At 37.4% G+C, this 14176-nt stretch overlaps 1 pseudogene; it reads left to right on the top strand.

Moving 5' to 3' along the window:
* Window positions 1-13122: 13122 nt before the first annotated feature.
* On the top strand, window positions 13123-13844 carry LOC102139755 (phosphatidylinositol-glycan biosynthesis class F protein-like; annotated as a pseudogene).
* The last annotated feature ends 332 nt before the right edge of the window (window positions 13845-14176 follow it).

Genomic DNA, 14176 nt, shown 5'->3' with positions numbered 1-14176 from the left:
GCTACCTGCCTATATGTGAAATTCAGTCTGTTACCTTCTCCTTTCCAACTTTTATTTTTTATAAATTCTGTAAATTGAGACCACAAAACAATGGAAGATTGGAATAGTTCAAGATATTTTATAATAATTGTAATCAAAATATTAAATGATAAATCCAGGCTGGTGTCTTTAAATTGTTAACATAGCTTATTATGAATTTCTACATTTGGAAGAAAATGTGGAAAAGAACATTTTAAAGTCTTTTTCCTGTTCATTTGCTAAAACATATGAAATGTTTAAATACTGAAATATTTATACAAGTCAAATCAAACATGTATAGTTGATGCAAAAGATCATATACATTATTCTTAAATTGAAAAAATATGCTTGTATTATTAACTATTTGGGATAATCTTTGTATTTACTTCTATGCACTAACAAAGATGATTGAAACTGAATATATTAAACCTCTTTTATCTTGGTATATTATCATCTTTTCCTGGTGGAGGGATTATACTTAATTGCCATATTCCCATAATTATTTCAAGACCATGAGATCTCATGAACTCTCAGCATATTCTTTGTACTTTGTTGAAAGACAACAAATTTATTCCAAAATTGTTGAGGTAATATGAGGTTTGACTTTTAGAAATTAGAAACATACTCAATAGCTAGCACAGAAGAATTTGGTGATCATCCATTGATAACATAAAGGGTCTTCTAAAATGTGACTAACCACTTCCTATTTTTATTATTGGGTTTTTTTGTTTGTTTGTTTTTGTTTTTGTTTTTGTTTTTTTGAGACAGAGTCTCGCTCTGTCGCCCAGGCTGGAGTGCAGTGGCACGATCTCAGCTCACTGAAAACTCTACCTCTGGGGTTCATGCCATTCTCCTGCCTCAGCCTCCCGAGTAGCTGGGACAACAGGCACCTGCCACCACGCCCGGCTAATATTTTGTATTTTTAGTAGAGACAGGGTTTCACCATGTTAGCCAGGATGGTCTTGATCTCCTGACCTGGTGATCCGCTGCCTCAGCCTCCCAAAGTGCTGGGATTACAGGTGTGAGCCACCATGCCTGGCTACTATTGTTTTTAAGTACCTGTTTTGCTGTTCTGAATTTTCCTAAATCAGGGACTTGCCATTCCTTTAAAAAGAGCACCAATGTGTTTTATTAAACAGCATGAAGAATTCGATCAGCCCCATAAATAAAGTAATTGCTTAAATTTATTTCCTATTGTGAGTTTATATTTATTTATTTATTCTTAATGACAACCATGAAATAAATACACCAATTACCTTTCCAATACCCTTGCCCCTGAATTTTGTTCCACAAATGTAGCTCGTGAAATGACCAGAACAACCAGTCAATGAACTGATTACTGTTGAGTGCCACACTTCTAGCTACTTGATAATAATGTAATGTCGCTTGAATAAAAAGAAAAGTTTTTGATGGAAAGCATGATCCTTGACCACACAATTTCCATTCTATTACTATATTTACATAGTAAGCTCCTTCTAGGTTACTTTGCAATCATTTAAAAATGAACAAAATTATTGAGAAACCCCAATTAAACTGAGTGTCTAGTAAAAGACTTATTTGGATGTAGTCCCAGATAATGTCTCTGGTAATGGAAGGAAGGAAAATTAAGCACTCTGATTTCCAGTAAATATAATTCGGTCCTGTAAAGTGCTCTCAGCCAAAAATCTTCACTGAATTTATGGTAACCCAAGGCTATCGCCAGTTGCTCTTCTTAAAAAATGCACATATAGGGGGTGTATGGCCTAAATGTGTTCATCAATTTCATGTGTTGGAAACTTAATCCCCAATGCGATAGTATAAAGTGGTGGAATCTTTAAGAGTTGATTAGACCACGAAGGCTCTGCCCTCATGAATAGATTAATGCCTTTCTTGTGGGAGTGCATTCCTAACTGAGGAGTTCTGTCTCCTCTTGATCTCTCTCACCCTCTTTTTGTTCTTCCACTATGGAATAACATAGCTAGAAGGCCCTCACCAGATGCAATCCCTCAATCTCAGACTTCCCAGCCTCCAAAAACATGAGCCAATACCTTTGTTTATTATAAATTACCTAGTCTGTAATACTCTGTTATATAGCAGCACAATAGAGACTAAGGGGTGTGTGTGTGTGTGTGTGTGTGTGTGTGTTTGAAAGTAATATCTTACCATTCTTTTAAAAATGAAGCCTTCACGGGTACTGGGAAAAAGCGATTGAATTTAAGGCTATCTCTACGAGATGGTAAGTTGGAATGGGTCTATCATTGTGCTTGAGCCCAGTGACCAGTATATTAACTAGGAGGGTGATTATGCACATAAAAATTTACTCTTTAGAGATTTCTGTAGCCTGCAGTGCCAAATTAAGATGATCGGGAATGTGTGCAGAGCCAGCAAGAAGGCTTTCTCAAGGTATTTCTTCTAGTTACAGAAGAAATATTACATATTATAGTTAATCTATTTTAAATACTTTCCAGGTTTTGAGTCTTCTAATTTGATGCAACATGAGAGAAGTTTGCGACTCAAATGGAATAGGATATAGGATAGGTGCCTCAGGGAGCACCAAAGATAATACAGAAAAGCTGAAGGGGAAAAAGTCAGAGGACCAAGATATCAGACTTTCCTGAATAAGGGAAATCTGCTGTGAACTCCCTATTTCTTTTCAAAGCAACATTTGCCTCTTCATACCCACTGTTTCATCTCTCCTTTTAGTCTCAGAGGAAGATGTGTCCCCTCTGGCTTCAAAGATTTTGTGGTCTTGTTCACTCTCCTTTCCTTCCTAAAGTCTGTCTTGCCTTCTTTTTCAACAACTTTCCTACTGCATTAAATATGCTCAATTATAAGATCTATCTTACGCATGTTTTAAATATGTGTGTAAATGGCCACAATGATTGCCTTCTCTGTATTGGCTTGGGCCTTGGGTAGTCCACTTCCCTGGCTCTAGACCTAGCTGTAGTTCTTGTTCTGCTCAGTGGAATGATAGAAAATATGATGCAAGCAGACACTTGAAAGGGCTTCGATATTGGGCTTTGCCTCATCTTGATGATCTTGAGGAATGCTGTGACCACCACCATGCTATCTAAGCCCAGGCTATCCTGCTGAAGGGTGAAAGACACACGGCCCAGATACCCATTGTGCCTTGCTGACAAATAACTAACCATTAGATATGTGAGTGAGTCCATGGATCATCAGCTTACCACAGATTCATTAGTGAACCCAGAAAACACTACATGACACACAACTGTTCCATCCAGCTGAATTCACAGAATAATTAACACATGTATGGTGATTTGTTAGATAACAGAAACTCTTACCTTACTGTACCATGATTCTAGCTACTGTTCTAATTATTTTCTTCCATTTATTGTCAAGTATTCTATTTCCTAACAAATATTCACTTATCATATAACAATTACATAATGATATAAGCTGGCTACGTGATAGGGACTATGTTGAACAATTATACAAATCTTGATAAGCAGTAACAGACATGGGGACTACCTTTATGGAACATAGAAAAGAATAGTAAGTAAAATGCATTGTGTGCTTTATATGTACCATCTACCATATAAATCTTACAATATATATTAGTTGGTCACAACAAACTTATTGACCCATTTTACAGATAAGGAAACTGAGACGTAGAACATTTTAACAGATTTTCTTAAAGTCACAGTAAGTGGTGGACTTAGCTCTTTCTTCAGAGACTGCTCTGAACCATTACATTGTATTTTCAGGACAGATATCAAAAAACCTTCAGATTTAGTCTTTCTTAATTCTGCCAGGAACTTCTGCATCAATGAGGAGAAGGCAATTCCACCTTTTTTTAACCTTTAGGGGCCCATATAGCTTCCCTTTACTCTATTACAAAATAGTCTTTAACCTGATACTAATCACTAGCTATTTGCACGTTGTTTAATGCCTTGCCCATCAGTATCTGTCCTCATCTATGTAGAACCTGAATTCTTGAAGGTCATCATTGTCTTCTTTGCAAAATCTAGTAGCAATATTAAGCTCATTTATTCTGAATTCTCTGGCTTATTTGAACATAATTGGTAATTCCTTTATATTTAATTATCTCTTTCACTTTTAAAAAAATACAGTCCTTACTTCTCAAAATTTTTAGTTTACAAATCGAGCTCATGTAAGCTAAATTTATAGATTGGTTATACTGGTTGGAGGCAAATGTGCATTTAGAGGGGTCTATATTTTAATCAAATTCTTAAAGGGTCTATAACCTAAGATAGGTTCATGCATTCATTCATTTACAGTTACCAAGAATGTTCTGTGTGCCAGGCCCTGTTCTAGGCACTGGGGAATGAGCAATGATCAAAACAGTTAACATCTTTGACCTCATGGAGATTGGCTGTAAATGAGGAGGTAGAAAATAATAACATGAACCCAAGTATATGCCATATTACCTGATAGAAAAAAGTGCTATGGTCTGGGTGCGGTGGCTCATACCTGTAATCCCAGCACTTTGGGAGGCTGAGGTGGGTGGATCATGAGGTCAGGAATCCAAGACCAGCCTGGCCAATACGGTGAAACCCCGTCTCTACTAAAAATGCAAAAATTAGCCAGGCACGGTGGCGTGTGCCTGTAGTCCCAGCTACTTGGGAGAGTGAGGCAGGAGAATCACCTGAACCTGGGAAGCGGAGGTTTCAGTGAGCTGAGATTGCGCCACTGCACTCCAGCCTGGGTGATGTCAGGCCTCTGAGCCCAAGCTAAGCCATCACATCCCCTGTGACCAGCATGTATACATCCAGATGGCCTGAAGCAACTGAAGAATCACAAAAGAAGTGAAAATGGCCTGTTCCTGCCTTAACTGATGACATTACCTTGTGACATTCCTTCTCCTGCCTCAGAAGCTCCCCCACTGAGCACCTTGTCTGACTGTAATTTTCCATTACCTACCCAAATCCTATAAAACTGCCTCACCACTATCTCCCTTCGCTGACTCTCTTTTTGGACTCAGCTCGCCTGCACCCAGGTGATTAAAAGCTTTATTGCTCACACAAAGCCTGTTTGGTGGTCTCTTCACGTGGGCACATGTGACAGGTGACAGAGGGAGACCCCATCTCAAAAAAAAAAAAAAGAAAAGAAAAGAAAAGAAAAAGAAAAAAAAAGGTGCTGTGGAGCAAAATAAAGCAAAGTAGAAAAGATGGAGAATGGAAGAAATCCATATTTTAGATGGGCAGTAAGGCAGTATTTCATGGGGATGAGTATTTAAACAGAAGCCTTAATGAAATGAGAAAGTAAGCCACAAAGGTATTCTGGGAATGTGCATTTCTAGAAGGGATGATGAGGGTCATTACCTAAGGTAGGAACATGCTCTGTGTCTTCATGCAATACCCATGAGCCATTTTGTCTGACTAGAGTGAATGAGAGGTGAGTATTGGGAGACCAGGTTAAAGTACCCACAGGCCAGGTTAGGCCTTTGGGAGCATGAAGGCAATTTTCTTTCCCTCTCTGATTCTCAGTAGAGAAACACTGTCAGTCTATTTTAGTGGGATGAGATTGGGTTTTAGAGTACACATGCCTGAGTAACTGTTGTTGAGATCTTGAGTAAATTATTGGTTCCAATTATAGAACATTTAGAAAATTACTTTGCCTTTTGAGTTCCAATTATCTGATCCTTACAGTTGGTATTCAATTGCCTAGCTAATAGGACTGTTATGATGTTTTAAGGTAGCACAGCATATGAATGCACCCACTTCAGTCCTGGCACAAAGCATACTTAGTAATTGTTCATTTTCACATCTCTTTACATACCTTCACTAAGAGAATATTGAGGAAATTGACTTCAATTACTTCCTCTGGGGATGACTCTCAGATCTGTGTCTCAGAATCTATCACCCACTTTCAACACACGTGTATGTATATGTCCAAACTCATTAAACTATATATATTAAATAGGTACCGTTTATTGTATGTTGATTATACTGCAACAAAGCTATTTTTAAAGTGTGTCTTCTTTTGTCAGTTTCATATGCCTACTTAGATAGGCATATCCAATAACATTTCAAACTAAAAATCATCACCTTTTCACTAAAACAGGGATCAAAATCTCAACTTGCTCAAGGGTAACATAAATGGATAAAAAGACTTGATCTGCTAGGGATTGCTGCTGGTGAATTCCCTGATCACTCTGTGCCCAGCGTTGCAGAACTTCACTCTATACACAGGTACAGTACTCAGTTGCAGGCTCAGGGGAACCCCTAAGGTAGTTTTCCAGAGCTCTTTCTCTGCGTAGCACCCTTCTTTCTGCTACTCTGTTTCAAAATCCTAGCCTCCCCAAATTCCTGTTCAACCCGGAGAAACTACCATGCTCTGCTTTTGTTCTCCCTCTAAGCACCAAATTCCAGAAAGTGCCTCAGGACAGAAAGGTGAGGTCATCCCAGGGCTCACTTCATTTGTTTTCCTGTTCTTGGGGATCTGCCTAATACACTGCCTATTGTCCAATGTCTGAAAGCTGCCATTTCATGTATTTTGTCCAGTAGAAAGTCAATTTATTCCCAGTAACTGTGTCAAGGACAGAAGCCCGTTGCTACTAATTTAGTAGAACACTTTGGCAATATATACAACGTTCAAATATTTTACACATAGATTTTTTGCATGGTTCTCAAAAGAACAATTTTGTGTTTGGCGATAGGACCTCAGAAGGAGCAGTTTGTTCTATCCTCAGGCCACCCTTGCAGAGATTTTTACATTCTAACCTGACAAATTTGCTTGTCTACCCCTTATGCTCATGTCTTGTCCTCCCAGCACTGAGATATAAAGAAGGTGCATAAAGGTATTTAAAAAAAAAAATTCCACTTATTTGTCTCTCCTTTTTCTTTTCTTTACTTTCTTCAAGCCTATGAATAAGCATGCACCGCTACATGACATTTTCCACCTTTGGACTTTCATGTTATTTATGTCTTTCATTCATTTCCTTGTATTTCTTATACTATAATTATTAAATTAAGGCTATTGTTTTTATCAAGGTGGATGATACTTATTCAAGCCTTCCTATAATTTTGAACAGTAAGATTGATTTTTTTAAAATCCTACACAATTTTAGTCACCCACCTTAATTTACCTGTGTGACCAAGAGTGCAGCTCCTATGTATGGACATTTTGCAGACTTAGATAAGAAAGCATGGATGATAGAGTCCATGTTTTATATTCACAATGTCAAGATGCCTACATCTTTAGAACTGGTTTATTCTCTTCACATTGCTGCATATAGTCCAGCGTTTGACAAATATGCTTCAAAAGCTCATTCCTCGTATAATTTTGTAGGTCTTGAATCAGTTCTACCAGTCCATGAAAAGGAAAGGAATTGTGCCTGCAATAAACTTAGGTGGTGATTTTCACATTGTTCACAGACTGCTGATATTAGAATTCCTTCAGATTCCACATCGAGACACAGTCATCATGAACAATAGCTCAGAAGAAAACTCTTTACTGCTAATGCAATTGTTAAGTATATTGTTTTGAAAATGAAAATTTATGATTTTCGCAAAGTTCTCCAATCTGCACTCATGCCACTTTTGAATTGCATAAAATAACAGAAAAACGATAGCATGAGAAGTTTTATGTGAAGTCGTTATTTTCCTTTCTAGAATGCAATATGTGTATCTTTTTATTCACATTGAAGTGCCTCATTCAAAACACAGAGGCAATTGTACTGTAATTCTCACTCAGAATGAGGTTTCTTACAATTGAGTAATATCTCTACTCCTCGGCATGAAGTTAATTTAGGTAATTTGTTAGACTTTAAGATAAAAGAATGTCTGCACATATCTAAAATATCCACATGCTTTTTAAAAACAAAATTTTAATCATTGTTAGGACAATGTCCAATCACTTTGATTTCACAGGGATACGTATGTCTTCAGTGCAGTCTCGTGAGCAGACAGTGGCTTCCTGCGGGGCAGTTCAGACAAGAGACAGCAGTCCTGTCCTTTTTATCCTCGGAAATTGTCAGAGACTTTTAAAGTGTAGTTTACAGACATATAAAGGAGAGAAAGGAAATAAATTCAAAGTCAAATAATACACCTAATGCTTTCACTTTTTTAAAAATTTCTTTCTATAATCTGTACAGATGCCTTGGACCAAGGGAAATTATTTCTTTTCTGTTTTGCTGGAATAATCCTAAAAGGTGATATTTCACTAGATTAAATAAGAACACGTAACTGTTTAAAGCTATTCGTAAACCCTTTTCAACAACCACAAAGGCATACCTCATCCAGACAAACACGATTTTCTATTTCTTGCAAGATTTTGAAGATTATAGGTCTATTTGAAATTTTCTTATGAACATTTGAACAACCAGCCTTTATTTTTATAAATTTATTTAGCATTGTTTCCAATTTAACAATTTAATATTTTTTTAAAGAAAATAATTTACTGCATCCATCAGGCCTCTCATATACATCTTCACTGTTTTATTTTCTGTTCTCTGTGTTTTCTGTAATCTTCTGAAAAGATTTTAAAAACTAAAACACAACAGTAACTTGAAATCTCTAATTTGATTTCTTTTTTTAGGTGCTCTCTTTTTTATTATTATTATACTTTAAGCTCTAGGGTCCATGTGCACAACGTGCAGGTTTGTTACATATGTATACATGTGCCATGTTGGTGTGCTGCACCCATTAACTCGTCATTTACATTAGGCATATCTCCTAATGCTATCCTCCCCCCACCCCCTCCCCACAATAGGACCCGGTGTGTGATGTTCCCCTTCCTGTGTCCAAGTGATCTCATTGTTCAATTCCCACCTATGAGTGAGAACATGTGGTATTTGGTTTTCTGTTCTTGTGATAGTTTGCTGAGAATGATGCTTTCCAGCTGCATCCATGTCCCTACAAAGGACACGAACTCATCCTTTTTTATGGCTGCATAGTATTCCATGGTGTATATGTGCCACATTTTCTTAATCCAGTCTGTCACTGATGGACATTTGGGTTGATTCCAAGTCTTAGCTATTGTGAATAGTGCCACAATAAACATACGTGTGCATGTGTCTTTATAGTAGTAAGACTTATAATCCTTTGGGTATATACCCAGTAATGGGATGGCAAATTTGAAATTTTAAATTTTTTTTTAGAAACAGTGTATTAGTCTGTTCTCACGCTGCTAATAAAGACATACCTGAGACTCTGAGGAAAAAATTTATAAAGGAAAGAGGTTTAATTGACTCACAGTTCCACATGGCTGGGGAGACCTCACAGTCGTGGCAGAAGGCAACTGAGGAGCAAAGTCACATCCTACGTGGCAGCAGGCAAGAGAGTGTGTGCGGGGGAACTGCCCTTCATAAAACCATCAGATCTCATGAGACTTATTCACTATCACGAGAACAGCATGGGAAAGACCCGCCCCTCATGATTCAATTACCTGCCACCAGGTCCCTCCCACAACACATGGGAATTGTGGGAGCTACAATTCAAGATAGGATTTGGGTGAGGACACAGCCACACCGCATCAGACAGGGTCTCACTCTGTTGCCCAGGCTGGAGTGCAGTAGTGCAATCATGGCTCACTGCTGCCTTGAATTTTTGGGCTCAAGGATTCTCCCACCTCAGCATCCCAAGTGCTGGTACTACAGGCACACACCACCATGCCTCGTTAATTTTTTTGAAAATTATTTTTTGCAGAGATGGGGGTCTCACTATGTTACCCAAGCCGGTCTCGAACTCCCGGCCTTGAGTGATCCTCCTGCCTCAGCCTCCCAAAGCACTGGAATTGCATGTGCGAGCCACCATGCCCAACACAAACAACGTCAGCTTAGCAGTAATAATCTTTCCCAAAAAACCACTTTTAAAAACAATGTGCACTTTGGGAGACTGAGGTGGGTGGATCACGAGATCGGGAGATCGAGACCATCCTGGCCAACATGGTGAAACCCCGTCTCTACTAAAAATACAAAAGTTGGCTGCACGTGATGCCTATAATCCCAGCTACTCAGGAGACTGAGACAAGAGAATCGCTTGAACCCGAGAGGTGGAGGTTGCAGTGAGCCGAGATCGCGCCACTGCACCCCAGCCTGGCAACAGAGCTAGACTCCGTCTAAAAAAAAAAAAAAAAAGTAATTTTTTTAACTGCATTTACCAGTGCAGTGCCTGACAAATACACTTTTGTCTCATGCCATTCATTCATATTTTTACCCTGCCTGAAAGTACTCTTGAATATTATTTCTTCACAGATTTATTTCTGCACCCCTGAAATAATATGGTGCTTATCATACTATATCATAAGTAATTGTTTGACTGGCTATTTTTCTTCTAAATAATGAACTTACTGAAGTTAGGGACAATGTCTTACTCATCATTGTAAACAGATCCTGAATCACAGAACCTTTGACACAATGAAGCGTTCCCAAGCATTTGTTAAATAAATGGATATTTCCTAATAAAATCCATACACAATTCTTGCTGCCTTTTTAATGAATTCTCCCATCTCTCTTAAGATGGGAAAAAATCCCCATTCCTTCCTACCCATCTTAGAAATTCTGTGATTCTTTTGAAGTTTTCTTTGAAAAGTCCTTGCTAATATTTTTCCTGTAAAGAAAAAAGATGACAAGAAAAGATGTCACTTTTCTGGAACATTGAAAATAGTGAAGGGCTGATTTAACTATAGTTTCCTACTTCTTTAGTCTCGTACTGTAGCTTTCTATAAGCAGAGGAACTATAAAAAAATGCGAGAGAGAAACTGTATGAGACCTGATGTTTTAAAACCGCTTTCTGAGGAAGATGCATCACCGTTACTCACATCACAGGAGTATTAATCATATTACTCTGAGGAGCCATGAAGTCTAAGCAATTATCTTGAAAGCCACTGCCTGCTATAAGAAAATATATTACCGAGGGAGTTACATTCAATTGGAAGTTAGGAAGCTAAGGCGGTAATACTCACCCACCCCCATCTTCCCACATATCTCCCACTCTCTTCACTCTACCTTTTGACTCCACGGTGGAAACCAGAAGTAGTCCAGTGGAAAGTAGGTTTTTAAAAACAGCTAGCAAAAATTAGCATCCTCTTAATGATATCTACCAAAAAAATATGACTCACTGTTTCCCATCAACTTTGAGTTCAGTATATTTGGGTTCTCAAGAGAAATAGAACCAATCGAATGCATAAAGAGAGAAAAAGTTATTTTAAGAAATTGGCTCACACGATTATGGATGCTGGCAAGTCCAAAATCCGCAGGGAAAGCCACAAAAATAAAGACCTGAAGAAAAGTCGATGTTGCAGTTCAAGTTCAAAGGCTGCCTGCTGACAGAATTCTCTACCTTTTGTTCTATTCCAGCCTTCAGCTGATTGGATGAAGCCCACTCACATTATGGAGGGCAATCTGCTTTACTCAAAGTCCACCAATTTTAATGTTAATCTCATCCAAAAAACATCTTCTCCAAAATATCCAGAATAATGTTTGACCAGCTATCTGGTCACTGTGGCCTACCTAGCAAAATTGATACATAAAATTAACCATCACACCACATAATATTTATTGTGTCTTTGACCTCTGACTCTTCTCCCCTGTAAGTATGTGCATACTCCTGGCATGCTGAAATCACAGACCGACATGCAGTTGGTCTAAGCAGACCCATAAGATATTTGATTTGCAAGACTATACCAAGCTGGCCTGATGCCTCTGGCTCTGCAATTTATAATTCTGTTCACTTGTTCTACTTACAAAATAAAATTTCATGTTGGTTCAGACCCCTACCTTCTTCCACTTACAATAAAAAAAAAAATAGAATAACGAATTGTACACAAAAATATTGAAGAACAAAAATCATTGGATTAGATAATCTTTAAGATTCCTCAAAGACCTAGAATTCTATGAGGGAGATAGAAAATATAAAGCTACACTTGTCTTTCTCTAAAATCTGTGTTTGGAGATATTAGTTCTTGTGATGGTGCTTGGAAATTGACTGTGCTTGTGGAGGTGGGGCAGTGGGCAGATAGAGATGGGGAGAAGGCAAAAACAAAGTCAAAATAGAGATTTCCAGGGGTTTGGAGGCAAGGAGGGAGGTTGGAAGGCTGGAATACAGGGAACTTTTAGGTCAGTGAAACTGTTTTTTATGATACTCTAATGTCTGATATATTATATTACGCATTTTTCAAAACCCATACAAATTATTGTATCACACAGTGAACTCTAATGTAACCTATGGACAAAGTTTATCATAATGTATCAATACTGGTTCATCAAGTATAACAAATATACCACATTAATACAAGATATTAATAGTAGAAAAAACCGGAAGGAGGGAAGAGGCTGTATATGGGAACCTTGCATATTTTGCTAAGTTTTTCTGTCAATCTAAATCTGCTCTAATAAATGAAATCTAAAATTTTTTAAATTAGGAATTATTTAAATGATCTGAAGCAGAGAAATAGTTAAATGATATATAGCTACAAGATGGAATATTATGCAATAATACCAAAATGATGTTTATGGTAAAAAAAAAAAAAAAAAAAAAAAAAAAAATCAGCTCCAGCCTAACCCTGAAGGAACTCATTCAGGAAGAAGAAGGGGACAGCATCCACAACTAACTTCTCTGTAAGGAGATCTACTCATTCAAAAGAGAGAATAGTCTAAGCAAAGAACTAATCAAGTGATTCTTGCCATTGTCCAATTAGAGGTGAACTTGTGCCAGGTTAGTGTCAGTGAATTAGAAATAATTGAACAGATCCAAATATTGTGAAGGTAGAATGGACCAGAGTTGGTGATAAATTAGATTTGATAGAAATGTATCAGTCTATCTATAGATAAATGATAGATAGATAGATAAATAGATAGGTAGATGATGGACAGATCGATAGATAGATCACCAAGAAAGAAAGGGATGTAAACTGAAGTTATTCCTATCTCAGTTCCTGAAAGAGAGGTTGGAAATCAAGAGTTCTGGTTTAACAGCATAATTGTGAGCTGCCTATGAGGCTCTGATGCAGGAATTTCAAATATACTTACAAAATCATATAAAATTAAATGATAATACGACTTACTTTATAGGTTTCTTCGATGCATTAAATACAACACATAGAAAGGTCAGGGCAGGGAGTCATACCTGATGTCAGAAGGCCTCAGTGTCCCTTTCCTTTTGCAGGTGGGAGAGTCAGATAGCCACCGAAGAAAACACAATGAAAGACACTGGTATCAAGAGACTATTGTATAATCATCTTTTATGCGTATTTTCAATTAGCCTGATCATCTTCATTCCATCATTCTTTTTGGAGAACTCCTCAGTATTGGAAGCACACTTAATACGGTTGTGCATCTGTTGTGTTTTTCTAACTGCTGTCAATCCAGTTTTATATTTAGTAGCAAAACCAAATGCATCCTCTAAAAGAAGTTTATCATCACACAAGGTGACTGGATTTTTGAAATGCTGTATTAATTTCTTATGTCTTGTTTCTTGCATGTAATTCATGCAATTTTTGTTCTATATGGAGTGCCACCATTAGAGTTGAAGATGGAAACATTTTTATTTGTGGTTATTTTGTCTGCTTTTACTACTCTACCAAGTTTATTTTTGTTAGGACCAAATCTCAAAGCATGGATAAGAGTTTTCACTGGAAAGGGAGTTATATTCACTTGGGAGAATAGTGTCCAGATCACTACAATTTCTAGTTTTGTGGCAACATGTCTTGGAGTACTTTCTATACCACTGGATGGGAAAAGACCATGGCAGATAAGGAAACTAACACGTACAGGATATGTAACATCCTCAAGGTCAGTGAGTTCGTACATGTGGCCCATCTCCTCCTATATGCTTGGAGCAAACTTTGGCAACACGGCTGGCCTTGTTATTTCACCACTCTGGATACACTGGAATAAAAAGCAACTTACATATAACAATTAATTGGAACAAAGGTAGAAGATATTTCTTTGTGCAGATACCATATAAAGACTATGAAGAAATATATACAATCAAAGCCAAACAGTTCCATTTACAGCATTTTTTTAATGTTATAAGGAAAAAAAACTTAAAAATGTATTTGCAACATGATATAATTGTAGCTTTTTCAACTATGAAACCCCTTAAGAAATTGTACTTTCTTGTTTAAGTAAAGTATCAATAATAGGAAAAAAAATGCAACACCTAAATTGCATACAATAATACCTGGTAAACACCATGCAGTCAATAACATTAGCTATTAACATCACAAAAAGTGTGTGTTTTTCTTTTTTAAT

Source organism: Macaca fascicularis, chromosome X (genome assembly GCF_037993035.2).
Source record: "Macaca fascicularis isolate 582-1 chromosome X, T2T-MFA8v1.1".
NCBI classification, from domain to species: domain Eukaryota; kingdom Metazoa; phylum Chordata; class Mammalia; order Primates; family Cercopithecidae; genus Macaca; species Macaca fascicularis.
This window is presented reverse-complemented; position numbering and strand designations above follow the sequence as displayed.